Source organism: Aythya marila, assembly GCF_965140915.1.
Source record: "Aythya marila genome assembly, chromosome: 8".
Classification (NCBI taxonomy): Eukaryota; Metazoa; Chordata; class Aves; order Anseriformes; family Anatidae; genus Aythya; species Aythya marila.
Genome location: NC_139049.1, coordinates 9129054 through 9148159, shown reverse-complemented (window position 1 = coordinate 9148159; position 19106 = coordinate 9129054). Strand labels below are relative to the sequence as shown.

Genomic DNA, 19106 nt, shown 5'->3' with positions numbered 1-19106 from the left:
CTTCTATCAGATACAGGCCACAACCCTACTCAGAAATCAACTGACTGCAATGAATTCACCACGAGAATGAACCTAGCATTCCCAGGCAATCCTACACGGACTAGGAAACTCGGAACAGAAAAGCTAATAACAGGAGTGAAACGGGCAACACCTACTTACTGCTATAATTGGTATCAAACATTGGTACTGTGCAAATAGAAGATAGAAGCAAATAGCACTGCTTCTGGCACCTGGGAGAAAGGTTTTTTTTTTTTCCCCCCCTTTTTGTTTAAATAAATTGTTCTGTTTATTCATTCTTCTGTCTTTCAGTAGAACCACAGATGTCCCTAGTCGATGAGGCATACTTCCTCTGGTATACTTGGAAAGAGCACAACACATTCAGGGAACCTACCTGTACCACAAACATTTATTCAGTGGCGCCTTCAGAAGACCACTCGTGATCTCTGTCAGGTTTTCTGTTGGGGTAAGGCAAAAAATTCTCAAAGTCTCAGCTGCAGGAGAAAGAGCACTTGCTACCTGGTGAGATTAGCGAGCCTTGTTCATACAGATAACTTTCTTTTATCAAGGAAAGGAACCAGAAGGTGACAAGGGAAGGTGACAGCTGGCAAACAGAAGGGCGGCTTCTGTATTGCTTTAAATTGTGTTGTAGAAGTAGTGATGTAAAAATTACACACCCCTCTCCACCAACATTGCTACCTCAGGAGAATCTCTGCAGTGGGAACTTTTGCTTGCTTCCCCCAGTGCATAGGGCTGCACTGCACAGCTGCATCACACAGCTCCCGGAGCTGAGCAGAGCCACGTGCAACACCTCAGCAAAGGCCAGCCTGCTGAGAGACAACCCTCCTCCTCCCCGTCCAGGATTACCGTCAAGAGGAGTAAGTGGTGGGTGCTTTTATCTTCTTTCCTTTCCTACTGTGTCCAAGCCACAATGTGTGCTCTGTTAGTACACCAAGCCCATGGTAAAACTGAAATAATACAAGGAAATTTTTTGATCAATCAATTTGGGGTTACATTTTAAGCCACGTTTTCTTTCTAGCTTCTGGAAAGAAAGTGTGAAAATGTATCTTTGAAAGTACTTTAGAACAGGAAGAGGTGAAAAATCCTCTCTCTCAAGAAGAGAGAAATTCAAAAAGGCAGAGTTTAGAGATGGAGAGGTTTTAATCCAGCTTCACCCAGGGTGTGGTGTTAATGGTCACTAGCTATCTAAATCCTTCTGGTCTCCTGGTAGATTAAGAAAGCTTCATTTTTATTTTATAAAAGAAATTAAAGGCAATTTGTGAGATGAGTTTTGCAAAAAAAAAATCACTCATAAAAGATAGGATGGGAACATCAAGCCTGATCTCCAACATAAAATTAAAGCCAGCAATTAGTTCCACATTAGCCTCGTAATGACCAGCAATGCTGTACCAACTTCAGACCACATTCAGATCAGTCTGGATATAAAACACAAAATAACCACACATTCACACACCATACACACAAACACAACTTTCAGCAGCCTACCAACACTGCTTTTCTGTCTTGGACAGAAGTACAAAATATCTTAGAACAGACTGTTCAGATTTGCTTGCAGATTTATAACCGGAACATTAATTCTCTGTGACACTTATTGTTGCCCTGTTTTGCTTTTTCAGATACTATCTCCTATGACATAGTAGCAATATATCAAAAAACATAATTATGTCAAACTTCAGCTAATAAAGCAAGTGCCAAATTGCTTCAAGGAAGGCTAGCAAGAAGAGTAATTTGTTAAGCCCAGGTTGGTTTCTTTGATGTAAAAGGCATACATAATATTATTTTGTATACATTTGCAGTATCAAAAACATTCCTACACCAATCTTCTACAACTGTTATCAAGAAATTACTTCAGATGGAAGTAGGGAAGCATGCTGTCTGACATTTATTCTCTTCAAGATGAGACATAAAATAATCAGCATTTTTTGTGATCATTTTTCATTATTGTAATTTTCTTTATCTATTGACTTTTTTTGACCCTTTAATTTGTAAAAGGCTTTTAAAACGCATCTGCAGCCTAATTTTAATCTAAGAAAGAACCTGTAATATAACTTCCTCCCCTCTCCCTGTTAATGACTACAAAATGCATTATACAAGAAAAAACAAAGTAAAAAAACTCTCATGTTTCATGTTTGCATGGAACACCTAACATCACTTGTACAAATTTAGAGACAGTGCAGTTTTCATATAAACATGACTTGGGTGGAGTAAATAACTCATTTCTTGTGATGCCCAAATCTGAAAATAATCAAGTCTGGAGAACAGAGCTGCAAATATAAGTAATGGGTATACTGATGGCTTTTTCTTACTTGGAGGACTAAATGCACTCTTCACCAAGGCAGAGGTCTGCATAGCAATACTATGCACAGTAGATGCAGACGTAACAGATCATACAACAAAATAATGCCTCAGTTTCTTTTTGATGCATTTAATGTTGTCAGTAACAAAACAAAAGCCATCCTTTATTCATTCTAAAGCATATGTTGTACTTTATGTGTTGAACATCACACGTGCCATAATGTGATCAAAATGCTACAGCTCTTAAAGGAGATGCTCCCAAGCTCCACGTTGGATTTCAAAACTGAGTTATATGAAAGCTACAGAAGTGTCACACAGTAATAATAAAAAAGGCACACATTTATTTCTGAGATGGTCATGTACCTGCCCAAGGAAACAGCTTCAGTAACATAACATATCTCACAGATAAGCAGCCAGTGCAGCTCACTAAGTGCCAGAAGAGCAAAGGAGAAGCTTGTTGGAGCAGGTGTGGGCTCAGATCTACTAGCATTGCTCTCTGTTGAGCATCCCAGGGTACAGGACACACAGACAGCAGAAGGTGGCAAACGCAAACCTTTGCTAGAGATTCATTTCCCAGACATAGCACAAAGATGGGTCTGAAACAGTGAAAACAAACAAAAAAAAACAACGTATGCACGTATCTCCGTGTAACACTGAGAAATGTTCCTAGTCAAACTGTAAGCATCAGCTCCACATGCCCTGCTGTGTGCACTAGCTTTAATGAATTACTGAGCAGTGAGTACATTCTGTCCTCCTTCCTGGTAGCAGTCCAAATCTATACCCCTGCTCCCCAGGCATATTTCTCACCAGTTATGGGAAGCATTATAATCAAGTCCTTATCAAAAGATAATGGAAAATACAAAGAAGAAATAGAACTGATAAGAGACACAACACAAGCGTATTCTGGCCTGATATATCTTAGTCTGAAAATAAACCTATGGGTTGTCCTTATACTTGCCAAGCAGAAGCAAGCTGGACTTGCTTATTATCAAATCAGACACAGGTTCTTACCTATTCTTCAAGATGCTCACAAGTTGTAAGTTACACAGCAAAAATCCTGAAGCAAGACTCTTGGCCCTGCAGACAAGCCTAACAAACTGCAGGAGTGCCGTCCCTTCTCAACAGCCCAACACATGTGCAGAGCAAGGGCACTGCTGCCTGCAAACAACTCCTGAGAAATACCACTTCTAGGCACTGTAATACGCAGAACAACATCATCATAGCATTCATTCAGGCTTGGCTACTCTAAATTGTGTCTCTAACAGGCTGAGCAGAGGTCACAATCTTTAAAATACAGCTACCATTGGCAGCAAGCAAAGCGACATTAGCTGGGATGCCAGAAACCCAACTTCTGTTCGTTCCTCTCCCTGAAGGGGTTCAGGCCAACATTGCAGGAAACTTCTGATAACATGTGAGCAATTATTCAATTCATTAAACTTGAATACTTAAAACAATGTTTCACTATACTGGAATCCCACTTAATTTACCTGCAAGTTGTAAATCCAACCATCTGTACTGCAGGAATTTGCTACAGGAGTGCTTTAGCCTCAGTTGCTCAGGTGCAAAAAATCCTGTTAGTGGATTAAATAGGTAAATTCAGCATAGCTGTTACTTCCTAAGTCACTCAGCTGTGTATTTTATGTAAGTACCCTCTATAAAATAAACTAATTACTTTAAAATTTCCAAAACACTTCCCTTCCTCTGAATACATCCCCTTCCTCCACTCAAAACCTCCAGAAACTTCATCATCTCTATATAATTGCAGTTAGATGCTCAAATACTAGTTACCACATCACCTGTTTCCACGTAGGGCAGCTCCAAATCAATAGAGATTCATGACTGTAATCAGCAGCAGCTGCTAAATGAGCTGTTAGCTGTATCTACAGTAAGGCAGGAACAACTAGCTGTTCCATGTGAGGCCATCCTGACTCACATCACTCAGATAGCTAATTTTAGATGTGAATATCTCCCTCAAAAAACATTGCATATTTTTCCTGTTATTTCTTCTCCATAGTGTTTTCTGATACATACTCTTGTCTAGTTTGAAGCACTGCATGTTATTGCGTGTACATATTCTTGGCGTGCAAAAAAGGCATTCTGTTGAATTTGCAAAACTCCTCGACATCACACCATAATTAAAAAACTAGAGAAACCTGAAACGGCCATTCCATTGAGGATCATTAACAAAAAGAGAACTTTTTGCTGGTATCCTGTATCCCTGGGAGAACAGCTATCTGCTACTTTTTGAAACAACCGAAGTTACTATCTCTAGGTCACTATTGCAACGATTTGTAATCGCTATCAGTAAAAGTAGAAAAGCATTCAAGCCTGCCAATTAATTCAGCACGAATTTCCAGTAAAGATTGACCATTACCGAATGAACCCTGGCTGAATTCCTTCCAAGTTCAGAAGAAATACAGAGGGAGAGATTAAAATATGAAAATCTGAGCCTGCCCTTGTTTTCTTAATAGAGGTGCATCACAGGGTAGCTCTCATGGTTACTCTTTGGAGAAAGTGTCAAGGAGCAATGGGTTGTAGGCTGCATTTTGGGAGACCTGAGCCAAACTTCTCCAAAAGCCAGGTGTCAGAAGTGAGATCCTTGTCTGTGTTTATGCACATAGTTATATGGCCTGCATGTGATTAGCGCCCATGAACTTTGATTTACAAGCCTGAATCACAACTGTGCAAGGTTCTAGTTAGCTATCCGGTCACTCTGCCCTTTCTTAAATTCCAGCCATTTATTTGCATGCTTTTTACACAAAGCTGGAAGCTTAGGACTGGGAGGCAAAGTGAAAAATAAAATCCTCCCTGAGCTAATAACAGATAACTAGCCTCACAAGGTATCACAAGAAGTCATTTCACCAGGAGAAGCCATTGTTGAAAGACTGAATTTAGCATTTAAATAACCATTGCGGACAAAGCTAGGTGTTAGTAATGACAGGTAATAAAGAGATTTTAAAGATCTATTGGGATTTTCTTAAGTGTGACTGCTACAATATGTCCTGCCAAAATGTAGTAAAGTTTCGTCAAAAAAAAAAAAAAAAAAAAAAAAGGTGTACTAACTTTCAGTAACTGTGGCACATCCTTAATATTAGTTTAGAGAAAGAGGATGGAACAAAAAGCGCATCTGACGCCTATGCAAATATTTTCTTTCCAAATCCTATTAGTCCTTAAAAAACACTTAGTCAACTGAATTTTGGCATCCAGCTCGGAAACAGCTGAACTACAACAGAACATAAGATAAGACCATTTTTCGTAAATTTCTTGGTTCAGTACATTCAGTTTGTACTGTAACTTTTTCAGATTTATTGCCGTTTCAAGTCAATGTATTATACACAGAGGAACTCTCCTGCATACAGTGTGGGTTGTCCAAGACATACAAGATGGGCAAGAAGAATTTTGTATATCTTTTCCTTCTGTATTTTACATATCAACTATTAATCCAATCTTCAACAGTATTTGGTGTAATTCACAAACACTGCACCTATTCATAAAATTTCCATTTCACTACCAAAAAGACGGAAAAATATTGCTGTTATGAGAAAAAGAAACATGCTTTGCAAGAGTCTAGTAATTCCTATGACCCTCATTTTACAATGTTCATTTCAGTATTATGTAGCAAATCCTGGCTGTAAATATAGACATTTTAAAACTAACTGCTTCATTCCTAAAGGAACTGCTTGCCAAATTTAACACGCCAAAACTTGTCTCTAGTTTCCTACTCCCTTCCAAACATACACATACTCAAAAACAAGACATCATGGGATCCTGCAAACCATGCAATACCCAATATATGTTTCCTGACCTTCTCAGTAGCTCTTTTTTATTCTACATTTCTCTATTACCATTTCTCTATTACCATTCTTCTGTTTTGCAGTTGTGCTCTGGAATTTAATTATCTCCCATTTTTACCTTTTGCCTATTAGGGGCAATTTATTCCTTAAATGGACAGTTTACATCCAGCTACCCACCCTATTATTTTGAGATTTCCTTTCCTGCTGCAGGAATGATAATGAAACAACTGCTGAGGACCATCACCCCTACCCCTCACATACACACACAATACAGACACATTTTAGTTTGTCTTTATAGTCTGCAAGTCTTGCCAGATCAGAAGGGGCTCAGGTGGTGGCAGCTGAGCTGCTCTCCTTAAAGCAGGGCAAGGCAGAAACTGCTGCAGCCATCCAGAGGAAGAAGTCCCCGTACTTCAGCTAGACCTCACTGACTCCTGTGCAACTCTGTTTTTACAAAAGTACTTCAGCAGCTGTATGGTTTTGTCATGGGTTTGCTAGGAAAGCTTGTCAAAAACAAACATTCATGCTAAAGGAAGTTCCTGCAAACCCTGACTGTTCCTTTCTGTGAAAGACCTTCAGCCTTCTTCCTATGAATTGAGGATTAAATATTTTGGTCAATAATGTAAAATACTGTTTTATGCATATAAGACTTCTCAGAAAAGTTTACCTGGAAATATGTCTAGTGTTTACGCTGTGATTAGTAAAGTGAAGCCAGGAAACCACAAAGAGGAAAAAAATATTGTATTATATGGGTTAAACAAGTTCTCTGACTCATTCTCTTAATAGTAAAAGAGTAAGCATATTTCCGTCTCCATTAATAATATAACTGCAATTAGAGCTTATAGCACGGTTGTGATAAGATGCTTTCTCCAGAATAAGTTTATTACAGTCATCAAAAATATCTGTGAACATTTAGTGGCTCAATACCTTTACGATAACAACTGTTCATTAGGGATCAATCCACAAGCATTAAGGTAACATTCCCAGTAAGGGAATATTGGCAAACAAGAGTAATCTCCCTGGAGATTTTTTAGCCAGAGACCCACCCCAGCAGCACCTACCGGCACCCCTCTGCTAGCACGGGGAACTGCTGCTGCACGCCCTGGTTTTGACTTCTCCGGCAGGAATAAATAGCGCTTCTTACTGCCCAGAACATGCATTCTTATTCTTTTGTGTTGTTCATTTTTTAGAAGTTTTTAAATGGCTGAAGTCAGAATATTTATAGCAGTACAAATTCTCTTGTATTACAGGGCAGTGATACTAATGTCAGAGACTCTAGCAAGATCTCGGCATGGATGGCCAGCAGTGCTTGACAGGTTCTCCAGGGGAGCGATTAGGAAACAACATGAACACTTGGAGATGGTTTTTGGTGCACACAGGCAGGCAATGAGAAACAACAGGCTAACCGTCTCTTTTGGAAAAGGCAGACGCTAATAAAGCACAAACGTGCAGATGAGGAAATCAAAAGGTACAGTCACAGGAACACAGGCAGAAAATCATGCTGGCAGGGTGTCAAGCTCGGCTTTTCCCAGTCAGTTGTCCACTATGCCAGGAACAAGGCTGCCTCACACCTGCAGCACACCCCCTGTACAAAATGGCTGCCCAGCCCAGGCACAGCTGCACAGCCCAGGCACGGTCTTCTTGTCATACACAACCATTCTGTCCAACACACTGCGTTTTCACTCATGATGACTGCCCTGCTCTCCACAGTGCAGCCATTGCCTCACAACCTCTCTGAAATCCTATTAGGAATGCTGATTTTTCCTTTGCTGGTGACCTCCCTCTGGCCGGGCTGAGAAGAGGCCCCTCAGGCAGGGGCCATGGCCGGTGGCAACTGCTTTGGGGCCTTACCCTCCCCAGCCGTCACCATTCCACAAGGAAGGCGAGCTAGAAGAGCCAGGATGGCCACGGGGTCTTTTGCCACAGGTGGCCATCCTGCTCGGTGTCCTGCTGCTGAGGGGAAGGCAGGCAGGAGGCACAGAGGGAGCCGTGTGGGCATGCCTGGGAGATTGTTCCCAGAAATGGCAACACCCATCCAATTTCTCCATCCAATTGCTCAATATGCTTTTATTTGTCATTAGATATACAAACAATTCTCACCCTAGACAATGCTAGACTACAAATATTTATTCTCATTAAGATAGAAGAAGAATTTCCATCTCATCCAACCTTGACCTTCTGGGTGTGGAAGATCACCTCCAGCCTGCAAACCATTAGGCCTTATATGCTTGTTTGTTGTTGTTTTTATTTATTTATTTGGTGGTGTCCTTCCCTTCCCTTCCCTTCCCTTCCCTTCCCTTCCCTTCCCTTCCCTTCCCTTCCCTTCCCTTCCCTTCCCTTCCCTTCCCTTCCCTTCCCTTCCCTTCCCTTCCCTTCCCTTCCCTTCCCTTCCCTTCCCTTCCCTTCCCTTCCCTTCCCTTCCCTTCCCTTCCCTTCCCTTCCTTCTTGGCTTATTGTTATTTTTTGAATGAAGCCTTAGAAAATTTCATTCTCCCCTTACCCACTTGATGCTTCTGAATTTCTGAGCTCTTGCACAGAAATCATTTTTTTTTTTTTTCCTCAAAACAGCCATCAACATGCACTTCATATCCAAGAAGCCTTTTGTGTTTTTTAGGTTGGAAGACCTCTCTGATTTTGAACCTAGAGCTACGTGAAGAAAACAAGCCAGGGCTGCCCAGTCCTCCTTCATTTGCTTCGTTTGTTTACAGATAAATGGTACGGATGTTAAGTGGAATCATCTAATTTATATGTTGAACATGATGATTTAAAGTGTATTAACTTACCATCTTAAATAGCTGTCCAGAAAATAAACTTGGCTAAACATTGCACTTTAGTTTTCAAAATTCTTCCAGTATTACAGAGCTGTTATTCAAACAATATCCCTCTGAAAAGGGACTTTTATAAAGCCTCTTCCATCTAGTCATGAGAAAGAAAGAAGAGTCAGGATGCAGAATGCCTCCTAAAGCTAATACTCTATTATGACAGAAGTGGAAGACACACATTTCGGTGATAGAACAACAGACATAATTTTTTTGAGAGCTGGGAGCCCCAAAGGTCCTTCTAGGCCTGTTAAGAAACCTTAGCACAAATATCTCTAATTCCATGTAGCAAAGCTACACAGTAGAATAGGTTTTGTCATTAGCTATCCTACACAGGTAAAAGAAAATAGCACACGACAGTAATAATGCATTTTTGAATTTTCTGCAACCTCATGGCATTTATAGTAGACCAACCAAAGCTCTAATGTTTATGCTACCAAAGCCAAGCGAAAATATATAAGCAGTAGAAACCAAATGATACAGATCTGTTTACATTCTCATAGGCACTGAAACTGTTCCTTGTGGGAATGTCTGCAAATAATAGTTGAGATCATTTACCTTCTGAGGCACATCCTTCATTTTCAAAATTAGTAAACAAAAATCTTAGAGCATTGAGGATATTCTTTTGAATTTTATACACACACTGCCAAGCTAGCATTTCTGCAAAATACTGAGAAGCAAATCTAGTTCCAAGTTGTTCTTTTAACAACCTCTTTCCAGTAAAACAAAACAAAATAAAATAAAAATATCCAGATATGGAATTATTGATCTTATCCTGTTACAGAAATTCTCACATTACTGGATAGAGCTTGTAGAGACATGAGTACATTCATTGCAAGGTTAGAGAAGGAATATCTTGCAGGTCATTTCTAGAATATATTTGGAGTAAAAGAACGCATTTAAGCACTCTTGTTTTTATTCCTTGCTTCTTTTCCAGCAAGCTTGCAAGAAGAATCTTTCCTAGAAAAGCTGCTCTGTCTGGCAGCTATTCTTTCTCATCGTTTTTAGCTCTGGTTGTTTCTTTGGGTATTGCACTGCAAGAGACAGGATAATTTAATACAAGGAGACTTCAAAACTTTTAAATATTACTTTGCAAAGTTCATTTTCCGCTTTTTCTAGATGAGATTGGATTATTTTAAGATCTTCCTGTACTGCAAATGCTTATCTTTCCTTTAATTTTGGAATGCATATAAGCAAAATAATGCTAACGCGTTCTCCGAAGTACCTTCTAAAAATGTAAGATGTTCTTGTTTCTTGGAGCTTGTGCCTCTCCTGTCCCTTTCCAGGGACCTAAGGAACATGAGAACATGAGAACTAGAGATTTCATTGAAGAAATGGATTATTTATATTTTTAACAAACAACCCCCAGACAAACTTGCCGTGCCCTGTTTATAATAATACATACCAGTACAAGAACTAAGCCGCTGTCACTGAAACTTGACCACAGCAGGCATCATTGCAACCACAAACCTAAGGTTTTTTGAAACCTATGCTCAATCCTGACTGCAGTATTCAGCCCACCAAGATACCCCATATAATACCAAAACCAATTGTAATTTACTGGACCCTGTTATTCTAGCTTTTGGACCAAGCAATGTTCAGCAATGATATTTACAGAACCTAGCACTAATCCCAGCACCATCTATCAGCTAAAATTCAGCATAAATCATCATGAACACCTGCTGCCATTGCAGTTTTGCTAGTCCACAACGATCTATTTAAAAAGTACTATCAGCCATCCTTTACTGAGCCCTCTCCTTAACTCTGGCTTGGTGCTGACAGCCTTTCTTTGAATGTCTTTATAGGCTGCACTGCACTGAGATTCCTGCCACAACATTTCTCGTGTGTTGCTTTATTCTTGGGAGCTAGCTTCTTATCTTTAAGAAGGTCAACAAATAGGACAAATAAGTTGGAAAGGGCAGGCATAGTTTTGTTTATAGATTAAAACCTGTCCATCTCATAAGTACTCTGAACTGTGACAAGTATTTTTTTAAAAACATTAAAATAATAAAACAAAAACAGAGTCCCAAGGAAAACAATGGGAAAATGCATGATTCCAGATGCAGATTAAATACTGTGCTGTAGGACCATATCCAGTCCTTCAGCCCAACCCTGTTTTTCCTCATTCTTATGACAAACAGTTCTAAAAACTTGCTCCATTCTTATTTCACCAGTTGTCACTAAAAAGGGGAAGTCATCTGAAGCATAAAATATGTATTGTGTGGGTAAAAATTATTACTGTCTGTACTGTCTTCACCTTCTGTAAAGGCCTGGATTTTGACTTGAATGAAACAAAAAGTGATTTCTGTTTCCTTCAGTTATCCAAAACATAGGTAAGTCATTTGAACTGTGCAAATATGAAACAGCTATAGAAAGGAATCTACTTTTTTTTCTGGAGTTAGTTTGATTTTCAGGGCCACACCAAAGACTATTTTTTTTCCTCCTAAGCATCTGTCCCTCAGAGGATCCTTCTGTAGATGCCACCATCTCCAGGCACAGGATTCCCTCCAGGAAAAAGGAGTAATCTGCATGGTCCTTAGGGTATAATGACATGAAGCCGAGCCTGTACAACTTAGAAAGAAACACTGACAAGAGCTTTCCCTTGCACCTTCTTCTCATTGTTTCTCTCCTATTGTATGCAGCAACTGGGCAAGTGAGGCAAGCGAGCACTAGATCGGCGCTGGAAAAGCCAGCTGAATTGCACCCAGAAGCTGCATGCGGTCTAGCTCCAGCACACAGAGGAACAGGAGCAAGGCCACTCCCTGCAGAAGCAAAGCACCATTTGCTCTGTTTAGCTGTGAAGTGAAACCACATCCCTCTACATCCCTTTTAAGGATGCACAAATGGTAAGGCTGAGGAACGGCAGGCCTCTGCCAGCAGGAACATCTGGAGGTTGCAGAGACTGAAATGGCTAATGTTTAAAGTCACTGATGGTTGTTCCTTCCCATAACATAAACATTGTTCTGTAAACATATTTTTTCTCTTTTGCAAGAATTAATTGTCTAGTAATAGCCCTATTTTTCTTCTTCCTTCCTTCCTTATTAGTACAGTAGTTTTAATATAGAAAAGACAAAGATGAATACAAATTTCCCACCACCGTGGTAAGTTTGTCCTTGTGCTTTGATAAACAAGAATAAGTGACTCCTCGGTTTCTCCTTGAGGTAATACCTTGTCTCTGCTTCCAGCAGGGATAAGTCTATGGTTGACATTTCTTCCTGGAATACGACTTGCTGAGCTCAACATTTTTAATTCCTTGTATGATGCAAAGTCTCCAGATCCATGAAACAAGGATATAAATTACCAGGCACAAAATAAATCTCTCTAATGGAGAAACTGTACACCTCAGAGAGAAGAAAATAAAAAAGTCATGCACATTTTATAGCTGAGATAAAGAACTGTTTTCTGATGAAGAGGATCGGCCACTTGTTTGTTTCTGCTCTGTCATTCCAGCTATATATTCATGCTTGCAACAGCAGTAAAATAGCTAAAGCAGTATTCTTGATTAATGATCTACCAGACTAATACAAAATCATCCAAACATATGACAAAACAGTGGGCTTACTGCGAATTTTAAAAGGAATGTTTGATAACAACTGAGATACTGAAGGAAGTTATTATCAGAAAAGTATTATGGGTGGAGGAATCACCTGCTGCTCTGGAGAGGGTGGCCAAGGGAAGAAGCTGATTTCTTCTCTGGTGGCTACTGAGAAGATTTTGACTTTTCCCATCTCTGTCTCTCACTCTCCACTGTCGTTTTGATTCTTCCCCTCAAATTACATTGATCATTCCATCTGATGTTTGTTATCGGCTATGAAAACCCACTAAAATTTTTTTGTGCATATGAACCTATCTCAGCATCCTTTGTGCCACAAAGGCAATTGTACCACAATTTTATAAACAAATTAAGGGTGAAACTTAGTACATACCATTAGATATATTTTTTTCAGGCTAAGGGAAAGAAAAGCCCAGTGTTAACTGGAAAGAATACAAGAAAAGCATTGGAGATCCCTCCTGATCTGAAAATCAGTAATCACGAACCTATGGTAGTTTTTTCTTGCAGAAGTGCATCTGTTGTGTTTTCTCTAAAGGTGCTGCTTGTTACTAGGGTTTTTGTACAGTGATGGACCTGCCTGGAAGACTTTCTAACCAGTGAAATATTTCTAACACATTTAAAGATACCACATGGAATGGTAGACTTGAAAAACCAACACAGTCAGCTGATGGAGCTGGCAGAACAGATACGGTTGCTGGCTACACAACCCAGTGTGGGAGAGCCCAGAGAGCTGGGATGCCCACACCAGCCAGGAGGCCCCACACATCCAGCAGAGGAAAAGGCAAAGAGCTCAGCTTGCTACCAACCACCTGGCAGGGCACCAAGGAGCTTGGCGAAGTGGGAAAACAGCCTGGAAGGAGCACAGATTATAGTCTCCATGCTGCTACATATTCCAGCAAAATGTTTTCATTTGGAAGAATCAGCATTTTCTAAGAGCAGAGCAGTCAGCTGGAACATCTCCAAACAACTCCAACACTCGTTTTAGTCACTGATGTTTTTACTCCCATCTTCCAGCTAATTAGCTACTGCTAGGAAAACGTGTGGAGATTCTCTACCTCTGCAGGTAGCATCTGTTTGTGAAGCATGCACAAACTACAAATAATGGGATCTTTGTCAACATCCAGCGTTTGGTTTGCAATCATCTCTTGTCACTCACTAAACACAGCCTCCTCATCCAGCCTTTAGATATAGTTTTGTTTCTTGCAAGAGATTAACATGTTTTTCTCACCTCATATTTTTAACAGATAAACATTTTACAAGTGACAGAACACTAAATAATTTTGCTTATCTGGTTTTTATCTATACCTCATCTTCTAAACATACTTTGAGCTGGGGTAAAATTAGACAGAGATGTTCTAAGTCCTTGGCACTTCAAATCTCTACTTTGGCTCAGCTGACAGCTCTAACTGGAAGTGATTATTTATACAGCCGTGTAAATGTTCATGGTGCTATTTAACCAAATAAAGTATATGCCATGAGTCTAGCAAAATCTTGTGCACATACAAGGTCCTTCATTGTAGGCTTTTCAGGGGTAAATACTTAAAATTTTAGTTGTGCAGTGGTCTGCAGACTAAATCTCATAAGGACACGTGAAATGCCCCAGTGGGTCACAGTAATGCCTTATCTGCCCGGCAGTGTGTCTCTAGAAGAAGATAGGTAAGAAAGCATAAGGAACCAGTTTCCTGCTCCCTTCCCAGACTGCCCTTCATCATGTGCAGTTGTTGTATTATGCTAGAGGATCTTTGTTTATTGTCCATCAACAGCAGCATCCCAGCCTGCTCCCCAACAAGAACACTAAGTGCCACAAGGTCCTGAGCATCAGGAAACAAAATCACAAGACTTACCTTCTCTGTATTTTCCAAGTGGCTCTGAACGTGATATTCCAAAAAGAACGACAATTAAGCATTAAACACAAACTGCTTAGTAACATTTTTGTCTTACGTCTTGAGTACTTGGAACACTTGTCAATGGCATCCACTTTTAATTACTGACTAAAATCTAGTTAGAAACCATGGATAAAGAAACCCAGAGCAAAAAAAATGCTTAGGAATTTCACTAAGTGTGTGCCTAGAGAATGGATGTCTTGTGAGGCCATGAGAGGTGGTATTGCAGTAACTAAGAAACTAGCAGAAAAGCAGCTCAGTTTGTCTAGGTGCTGATGGAAAACCAACGATGTAAGGATTGAGCAAAGGGTGACTAAGGCAAAGTAAACAACACAAATGGATCTCTCTCTCCAGACAGACTCTCACTTGAAAATGGTTTCAGAAATGAATGGTTGGAGTTCTCTCTATGTATAACTATCCTAAATTCCCAAAAGCACAAAATGTTGTTATCACACTCAGAGAATAATCCAGTCCAAACTGCAGTCTGTCATAGATGTGGATAATTCCACGTGCATTTGAGTCTGCTTTCAAAAAAGTTTATTCAAAAAAGGTATGTGTTTCAAAGAGGCAACTGGATTTAGCAGACAATGTATTACGATGATGGCTGAAAATACTCAACGGTTACATGCATCTTAAGGAAGAAAAGTCTCTGGGCACGTGAATTCTTGCTAATGGCAAAGAAACGTGAGACAAAACACAGAGGATAAATGCTTCTCCCCTGCAATGTAATAGCCTAGTCATACAAAAGACAATGCAGCTGCACAATTAAGTACCCAGCTGCTTATGACTTAAAAATCATGCAGTACTGACTAAAGTGATCTAAGAACCTCCTCACATCCTCTTCACAGCAAGTGTTGTTGCTGTCTCATACAAATTTTCTTCTGTGGTATTCTGACTAGCTGTAAAACTTCAACACGTGTCTCAAACAGCAGTCCAGAGTTATGATTCTTGCTATTAAGCAAAAGTTAGTTACTATCCTCTATGGAGGTAAATTATATATAACCCAAGAGACATGATATGTAAAAAAAGAAACACATATTTACAAGCATCTTGTAAATCTGCGATCTGTTAACAGTGTTATCAGACTGGGTTCTTACAGTTCTATCGCTTAAACAGGATAAAACTTCTTTCTATAAATAAGTGATTCTGAAATATGAACAGAAATGATACCGACCACAAAATGGGAGAGCTAATGATTAAAACATAGGTAGTCCAATACATAAAAAATAGAAAAAGAGGGAGATTAAATCCAGGAACAACAGTAGAACTCGAGCAAACTGCAACGATTTCTTCTGCTGATGGGCCATAGATCATTACCAAGAGGCTGGGTAGCTGCAAGCTGATCTCTGGCCTTCTGAGGCTGTCATCAGATTCTACCTGGTACTGCGGGGTATTGTGAATGCAAAGGGACATAGAGGCCTGATTTTAGATTTCTTGATTCTTTTTTTTTTTTTTTTTTCCAAAATAGTCTTGTGTCCTCAAGGGAAGAAAAAAATATGAGGATTTAATTAAATAAAAAGCTGGTGATTTCCCAGTTACCAGTGTAACTGGAAATAAAGTCTATCAGAGGACTGAGCTGGCTAGTAATGCTGTTATAAATGTAAATGCACACTAAAAAAGAAAATAAATGTCTTAGTTGCTTTGGGTCATAACAAAACTAACTTTTATTTCAGTTCCACGTTTTTTAGTTTGAATAAATACAAATAAAATAACATGGGACAGACAAAAGATTTAGTAAGAACATGTTCAAAGTAGTAACCCTGTATGATGCACACAGAGCAGTTGTGCCTCAGGAAAGCAGAAAGCATTGCGAAGAAGAAACATGCTACCAGCATATATTTATTCTCCTCTTGTATCAAAAGGCTTTTCTTGTGTTGATTCTGCACCCAGTCCCAAATATCTGTCCTTTCTCTGTGAATTATATAAGAAACATACAATTATGATACATTCTGTATATAAAGGGAAAGCAGGAAAACTAGATACCAATTCTATTTGCATTTATTTATTTATTTATTTATTCTAATTTGAACTATTTAAAAAAAATAAATCAAGTGTTAATATTTCAGGCCATAGTAACAGCAGCTAGATAAAGTCATAGCAGTGACTGAAACCATGTTCTTACTTCTTAGCGGCAGCAACACAAGGATGGTACTGAGAAATTGGTGCCAAACCATGTTATCATCAGTAATTGATGTCAATAATTAAAATGCTGTTACATATTAAAAAACAAGTTAGTATTCAGTTTACACAGTATTTTCTGCATGTCTACACTCATGTTTTCATACTTTGGAACACATTTAAAATGAGCTGCGAGGTTACAGCCCTGATTACAAACACATTTTAACTTACCCCTGAGAGCTGACACTTAAAATATTTTAGCCACTGAGGACCACACAGCCAAGGCAGCGGGCGAGAGTGACTCTCCCTTGTCTGCTCAGGAAAGTGCATTGCAAATCTGATTCACTGCTTTACCCAGCACGTTATACACCAAGGAGACTGCGTGTGTTCATCCTGGTTCCATCTGCTATTCCCCCCCCAATCTCTGAATTTCTCTTTCAGATTCAAGAGTAAATGGAAATATACATCATTTGCTTTGCACATACCAGGACAACATGCTTATTTACATTGTTCACATTCTCCCTTCAGCTGACGTTAATCATAAAGTGCAAAAATCCACAAACCACTAACCCCACCAGTGCTTTGCTGATGTCCAGCAAAGATAGACCAAAGACAGACATGATCTGACATTTGATCTGGAGGTGATGATCTGACATTTACTCTGAAAGAAATCCCTTTGTGAGCTGCAACACGCAGTTTACCAATGCAGGGGGTTCTCTGCTGTCAGAGCAGCTTTCACACAACCAGGAAAGAAGCAGTCAACAGCAATGCTGAGGGGCCTCTCTGCTGCTGAGTCCCAGTGTTGGTCCAATTTTAGACTCGTTACAGAAGTTTGGGCTTTCAAACTCAGGCATCGTCAGTGATTTTTTGCTGCCTAATCTTCTTCCCCATCACAGTAAACACAGTGCCTTGAATAAACTTGGGGCTGCTTCTGAATGAGTTATGGAAAGAATGAGAAAACAATGGCTGTTTGAGCTGAGCATCTTCGAACGGACCCTTCACTGAATGATGCTGGAAGAGCCACCCCAGGCGGGCCTACATGCTGAAAGCCCTGGGAGGTTTTAGTGGCCGTTTTTTCGTTTGTAACTTAATCTGCTTGTATAATTGTTCTCGTAATTTGGCTTCTGGGCTTGTATGATTTTTTAAAATGGAATCTCTTCTTAGAACTAACAGCTCCTCTTCCCCTGCAGCGCCCTGTATTTCTCAGAGGCTTGTCCACAGATGTGCAATCGATCTCGCATAACCGCTGACTGTACACGTCAGCGGTTACAACACTGGCATTTGTCTGAAATAAAGAAAATGCAGTACAGCATGCAAGGGAGGAATAATTCTATAATCATTCCATAATAAATGGAGGAAAATGTACTCTTATCTTGTACCCAAAGGAACCAGATGATAATTAATATAATGGACATTAGTTTTTAGTGGATATTAGCATAGGACATGGCAGGGAGTGATTTCCTCAAGATGTTTTTTGTTCTTCTTTCTTTTTCTTCTTGTAATTTATCTGATATGTTAAAGTATATTCCAAAGAGTTGATCTGAACCATCTTATCCCCTAAGTTCCAGTCTTGCCAGGAATGCTGTCTCGGTCTTCAAATAACAGCTTTGGTTGGAAAGCTACCAAAAAAAATAAAAAAAATCCACAACCTTATTTAAAGCAGAGGTTAAGTAAACAACTCGATTTAAAAATAATAAAATAAAATAAAATCCACAGCAGCTAAACACTAGTTTGTGTTAGCTGTAAAATAATTTTACCATCCCAGAACTTGAACTGTAGCTCACGTCACACCTCAGAGCAATGCGTATCACAAAAAGTAGGGAAGGATATTTCAAAGTACAGGTTTAGAAACTGCCACACAATTGGTTCAATTTTTAAAAGAATTTGGTATTAAGAAAAGTTTAATGAAAGGATCAGATAAAATCACAGTTAGTAGCACAGAGTATGCACCTGCTATGTGATAGCTGCTCATCTCTGAGAAGAAGCCACCAGCCTAGAAGGAAACACTGGTTGGCAGGGTTGCACCTGAGGAAAGCAAAGGAAGCATCCACAGGTGGTCTCAGGAAACATTTGGCCACTCCTGTGCAAGTGGGAAAATCTAATCTGAACCTTAATTAATGTTTCTTGCTCTCATTTGTCAATGATGCTTCAGTCAATCCCTGGAGAGCATCTCTTTGCAACCAGAAAAATACGGAGTACTTCCAAGTGGAGGTCTCATCACAGCTCCTGGCTGAAGGCTGAGACGTGGAGCAGAACCAAATGCTGTCAATGTAAAACAGAGCTTGCCAAAACACAGTCAGTAAGGTAGATGCAGCTACGTGCATCCCCTTCAGACTTTTAAGTGCAGACTGTCAAAATGTGTAGTCCTGCACTGCCATTTGCTAGTGTGGTAAGCAACACAGAAAATGTTTGTTAAATGTAAAATTACCTGTCACCCTTGTCTGCTGTGGCAGTAACTGCTATGAGCAAGTCTACTGCTGGAACAACAGCAGAACATAGCTCCACTGATTTTTGGGGAGTTTTACTTGTTCAGCATGCACTGAAATGCAAGAAGTGACTTTATCGCTCTGTTCACATAGTTTAAAAGTTTGGACCATTATTTTCCGCATGGAATGACTCACCTAAA

At 39.7% G+C, this 19106-nt stretch overlaps 1 long non-coding RNA gene across 1 annotated transcript; it reads left to right on the top strand.

Annotated features, from left to right (window-relative positions):
- Positions 1-702: 702 nt before the first annotated feature.
- On the top strand, positions 703-12259 carry LOC309880503. Its single transcript, XR_014317985.1, has 4 exons — positions 703-882; positions 8722-8822; positions 11569-11772; positions 12112-12259. It is a non-coding gene; the product is annotated as an uncharacterized lncRNA (long non-coding RNA).
- The last annotated feature ends 6847 nt before the right edge of the window (positions 12260-19106 follow it).